The sequence below is a fragment of the Amblyomma americanum genome, chromosome 7 (genome assembly GCF_052857255.1).
Source record: "Amblyomma americanum isolate KBUSLIRL-KWMA chromosome 7, ASM5285725v1, whole genome shotgun sequence".
Classification (NCBI taxonomy): Eukaryota; Metazoa; Arthropoda; class Arachnida; order Ixodida; family Ixodidae; genus Amblyomma; species Amblyomma americanum.
The window spans coordinates 148,347,122-148,352,989 of record NC_135503.1 but is presented as its reverse complement, the minus strand read 5'-3'; positions in this window follow the sequence as shown (position 1 = coordinate 148,352,989).

Genomic DNA, 5,868 nt, shown 5'->3' with positions numbered 1-5,868 from the left:
TGTGCTGATTGGAGGACGAGCTTTGCCTGCGCGCCGGAAAATAGTAACGCTGTGAACTTGGAGGGCGAAATTTGCCTGCACGCATGGCGATTGTAACCCTGTGCAGTTCGAGGACCAGCTTTGCATGCGCGCAGGGAAATAGTAATGCTGTGAACTTGGAGGGGGAGTTTTGCCTGCACGCATCACGATTGTAATGTGCAGTTCGAGAACGAGCTTTGCCTGCGCGCAGGGAAATAGTAACGCTGTGAACTTAGAGGGCGAGTTTTGCCTGCACGCAGAGCGATTGTAACGCTGTGCAGGTAGAGGACGAGCTTTGCCTGCGCGCAGGGAAATAGTAACGCTGTGAACTTGGAGGGCGAGTTTAGCCTGTATGCAGAGCGATTGTAACGCTGTGCAGATTGGAGGACGAGCTTTCCCTGCGTGCCTGAAAATACTAACGCTGTAAATTTAGAGAGGGAGTTTCGCCTGCGCTCAGGGCAATTGTAACTGCGCAGTTGAAGGACGTGCTGTGACTGTGCGCAGGGATGTAACAACGCTGTGAATTTGGAGCGCGAGCTTCGCCTGCATGCAGGGCGATTGTAACGCTGCGCAGTTGGAGGACGAGCTTTGCCTGCGCGCAGAGAATTAGTAACGCTGTGAATTTGGAGGGCGAGTTTCGCCTGCGCGTGCAGCGATTGTAACGCTGTGCAGTTAATTTGAAGGGCGAGTTTCGCCTGCACACAGACCGATTGTAACGCTGTGTAGCTTGGAATACGAACTTTTTCTGCGCGCAGGGAAATACTAACGCTGTAAATTTGGAGGGCGAGTTTCGCCTCTACGCTGGGCGATTGTAACGCTGAGGAGTTTGGAGGACGAGCTTTGCCTGCGTCCAAGGAAATACTAACGCTGTGAATTTAGAGAGCGAGTTTCGCCTGCATGCAGGGCGATTATAACGCTGTGCAGTTTGGAGGACGAGCTTTGCCTGCGCGCCGGGAAATAGTAACGCTGTGAATTTGGAGGGCGAGTTTAGCCTGTACGCAGAGCGATTGTAACGCTGTGCAGTTGGAGGTTGAGCTTTGCCTGCGCGCAGGGAAATAGTAACACTGTGAACTTGGAGGCCGAGTTTAGCCTGTATTCAGAGCGATTGTAACGCTGTGCAGTTGGAGGACGAGCTTTGCCTGCGTGCCTGAAAATACTAACGCTGTGAATTTAGAGAGCGAGTTTCGCCTGCACTCAGGGCGATTGTAACTGCGCAGTTGAAGGACGAGCTGTGACTGCGCACATTGAAGTAGCAAAGCTGTGAATCAGGAGGGCGATTGTAACGCCGTGTAGTTGGAGGACGAGCTTTGCCTGCGCGCAGAGAAATAGTTACGCTGTGAATTTCGAGGGCGAGATTTGCCTGTACGCAGGGCGATTGTAACTCTGTGCACTTTGGATTACGAGCTTTTGCCTGCGCGCAGGGAAATAGTAAAGCTGTGAAGTTAGAGGGCGAGTTTCGCCTGCACGTAGAGCGATTGTAACGCTGTGCAGTTGGAGGACGAGCTTTGCCTGCGCGCAGGGAAATAGTAACGATGTGAATTTGGAGGGCGAGTTCAGCCTGTACGCAAAGCGATTGCAACGCTGTGCAGTTGGAGGACGAGCTTTGCCTGCGCGCAGGGACATAGTTACTCTGGGAATTTGAAAGGCGAGTTTCGCATGCACACAGAACGATTGTAACGCTGTGCAGATTGGAGGACGAGCATTGCCTGCGCGCGGGGAAATAGTAACGTTGTGAACTTGGAGGGCGAGATTAGAATGTACGCAGAGCGATTGTAACGCTGTGCAGTTGGATGACGAGCTTTGCCTGCGTGCCTGAAAATACTAACGCTGTGAATTTAGAGAGCGAGTTTCGCCTGCACTCAGGGCGATTTTAACTGCGCAGTTGAAGGACGAGCTGTGAATGCGCGCAGGGAAGTAGCAACGCTGAGAACTTGGAGGGCGAGTTTAGCCTGTACGCAGGGCGATTGTAACTCCGTGCAGTTTGGCGGACGAGCTTTGCCTGCGCGCCGGGATATAGTAACGCTGTGAACTTGGAGGGCGAGTTTTGCCTGCACGCAGAGCCATTGTAACGCTGTGCAGTTGGAGGTCGAGCATTGCCTACGCGCAGGGACATAGTTACGCTGGGAATTTGGAAGGCGAGTTTCGCCTGCACGCATAACGATTGTAACGCTGTGCAGATTGGAGGACGAGCTTTGCCTGCGTGCCTGGAAATACTAACGCTGTGAATTTAGAGAGCGAGTTCCGCCTGCACTCAGGGCGATTGTAACTGCGCAGTTGGAGGACGAGCTTTGCCTGCGTGCAGGGAAATAGTAACGCTGTGAATTTGGAGGGCGAGTTTCGCCTGCACGTGGAGCGATTGTTACGCTGTGCAGTTAATTTGGAGGGCGAGTTTCGCCTTCACACAGACCGATTGTAACGCTGTGTAGCTTGGAATACGAACTTTTTCTGCGCGCAGGGAATTACTAACGCTGTGAATTTGGAGGGCGAGTTTCGCCTCTACGCTGGGCGATTGTAACGCTGTGGAGTTTGGAGGACGAGCTTTGCCTGCGCGCAGGGACATTGTTACGCTGAGAATTTGGAAGGCGAGTTTCGCCTGCACGTAGAACGAATGTAACGCTGTGCTGATTGGAGGACGAGCTTTGAATGCGCGCAGGAAAATAGTAACACTGTGAACTTGGAGGGCGAGTTTAGCCTGTATTCAGAGCGATTGTAACGCTGTGCAGTTGGACGACGAGCTTTGCCTGCGTGCCTGAAAATACTAACGCTGTGAATTTAGAGAGCGAGGTTCGCCTGCACTCAGGGCGATTGTAACTGCGCAGTTGAAGGACGAGCTGTGACTGCCCACAGGGAAGTAGCAAAAGCTGTGAATTGGGAGGGCGAGCTTCGCCTGCATGCAGGGAGATTGTAACGCTGTGCAGTTGAAGGACGAGCTTTGCCTGCGCGCAGCGAAATAGTAACGCTGTGAATTTGGAGGGCGAGATTTGCCGGTACGCAGGGCGATTGTCACTCTGTGCACATTGGAGGACGAGCTTTTGCCTGCGCGCAGGGAAATAGTAACGCTGTTAAGTTGGAGGGCGAGATTCGCCTGCACGTAGAGCGATTGTAACGCTGTGCAGTTAATTTGGAGGGCGAGCTTCGCCTGCACACAGACTGATTGTAACGCTGTGCCGCTTGGAATACAAACTTTTTCTGCGCGCAGGGAAATGCTAACGCTGTGAATTTGGAGGGCGAGTTTCGCCTGCACAAAGACCGATTGTAACGCTGTGCAGCTTGGAGGACGAGCTTTGCCTGCGCGGAGGGAAATAGTAACGCAGTGACCTTGGAGGAGAGTTTTGCCTGCACGCAGGGCGATTGTAACTCTGTGCAGTTGGAGGACGAGCTTTGCACTTCGCGCAGGGAAACAGTAACGCTGTGAACTTGGAGGGCGAGTTTTGCCTGCACGCAGGGCGATTGTAACTCCGTGCAATTTGGAGGACGAGCATTGCCTGCGCGCAGGAAAAAATTAAAGCTGTGAACTCGGAGGGCGAGTTTTGCCTGAACACAGGGTGATTGTAACGCTGTGCAGTTGGAGGACGAGCTTTGCCTGCGCGCAGGGAAATAGTAACGCTGTGAACTTGGAGTGCGAGTTTAGCCTGTACGCAGAGCGATTGTAGCGCTGTGCAGTTGGAGGACGAGCTTTGCCTGCGTGCCTGGCAATACTAACGCTGTGAATTTAGAGAGCGATTTTCGCCTGCACTCAGGGCGATCGTAACTAGTCACTTGAAGGACGAGCTGTGACTTCGTGCAGGGAAGTAGCAACGCTGTGAATTTGGAGCCCGCGCTCTGCCTGCATGCAGGGCGATTGTAACGCTGTGCAGTTGGAGGACGAGCTTTGCCTGCGCGCAGGGAAATAGTAACGCTGTGAATTTGGAGGGCGAGTTTCGCCTGCACGTGGAGCGATTGTAAAGCTGTAAGGTTAATTTGGAGGGCGAGATTTGCCTGCACACAGACCGATTGTAACGCTGTGCAGTTTGGAGAACGAGCATTGCCTGCGCGCCGGGAAATATTAACGCTGTTAACTTGGAGGGCGAGTTTTGCCAGCACGCAGGGCGACTGTAACTCCGTGCAGTTTGGAGGACGAGCTTTGCCTGCGCGCAGGGAAATAGTAACGCTGTGAACTTGGAGGGCGAGTTTTGCCTCCACGCATGACGATTGTAACCCTGTGCAGTTCGAGGACGAGCTTTGCCTGCGCGCGGGGAAATAGTAACGCTGTGAACTTGGAGGGCGAGTTTTGCCTGCACGCAGGGCGATTGTAACGCTGTGCATGTAGAGGACGAGCTTTGCCTGCGCGCAGGGAAATAGTAACGCTGTGAAATTGGAGGGCGAGTTTTGCCTGCACGCATGGCGATTGTAGCGCTGTGCAGTTGGAGGACGAGCTTTGCCTGCGTGCAGGGAAATAGTAACGCTGTGAACTTGGAGGGCGAGTTTTGCCTGAACGCAGGGCGATTGTAATGCTGTGCAGTTGGAGGACGAGCTTTGCCTGCGCGCAGGGAAATAGTAACGCTGTGAATTTTGAGGGCGAGTTTCGCCTGCACGTGGAGCGATTGTAACGCTGTAAGGTTAATTTGGAGGGCGAGTTTCGCCTGCACACAGACCGATTGTAACGCAGTGCAGTTTGGAGGACGAGCTTTGCCTGCGCGCCGGGAAAGAGTAACGCTGTGAATTTGGAGGGCGAGTTCAGCCTGTAGGCAAAGCGATTGTAACGCTGTGCAGATTGGAGGACGAGCATTGCCTGCGCGCGGCGAAATAGTAACGTTGTGAACTTGGAGGGCGAGTTTAGAATGTACGCAGAGCGATTGTAACGCTATGCACTTGGTGGACGAGCTTTGCCAACGTGCCTGAAAATACTAACGCTGTGAATTTAGAGAGCGAGTTTCGCCTGCATTCAGGGCGATTTTAACTGCGCAGTTGAAGGACGAGCAGTGGCTGCGCGCAGGGAAGTAGCAACGCTGTGAATTTGGAGGGCGTGCTTCGCCTGCACTCAGGGCGATTGTAACTGGGCAGTTGAAGGACGAGCTGTGGTTGCGTGCAGGGAACTAGCAACGCTGTGAAGTTGGAGGGCGAGTTTCGCCTGCACACAGACTGATTGTAACGCTGTGCAGCTTGGAATACGAACTTTTTCTGCGCGCAGGGAAATGCTAACGCTGTGAATTTGGAGGGCGAGTTTCGCCTGCACAAAGACCGATTGTAACGCTGTGCAGCTTGGAATGCGAACTTTTTCTGCGCGCAGGGAAATACTAACGCTGTGAACTTGGAGGGCGACTTTTGCCATCACGCAGGGCGATTGTAACTACGTGCAGTTGGAGGACGAGCTTTGCCTGCGCGCAGGGAAATAGTAACGCTGTGAACTTGGAGGGCGAGTTTAGACTTTACGCATAGAGATTGTAACGCTGTGCAGATTGACGGACGAGAATTGCCTGCGCGCGGGGAAATAGTAACGTTGTGAATTTTAAGGGCGAGTTTGGAATGTACGCAGAGCGATTGTAACGCTGTGCAGTTGGAGGACGTGCTTTGCCTGCGTGCCTGGAAATACTAACGCTGTGAATTTAGAGAGCGAGTTTCGCCTGCACTCAGGGCGATCATAACTGGGCCTTTGAAGGAAGAGCTGTGACTGCGTGCAGGGAAGTAGCAACGTGTGAATTTGGAGCACGAGCTCTGCCTGCATGCAGGGCGATTGTAACGCTGTGCAGTTGGAGGACGAGCTTTGCCTGCGCGTAGGGAAATAGTAACGCTGTGAATTTGGAGGGCGAGTTTCGCCTGCACGTGGAGCGATTGTAACGCTGTAAGGTTAATTTGGAGGGAGAGTTTCGC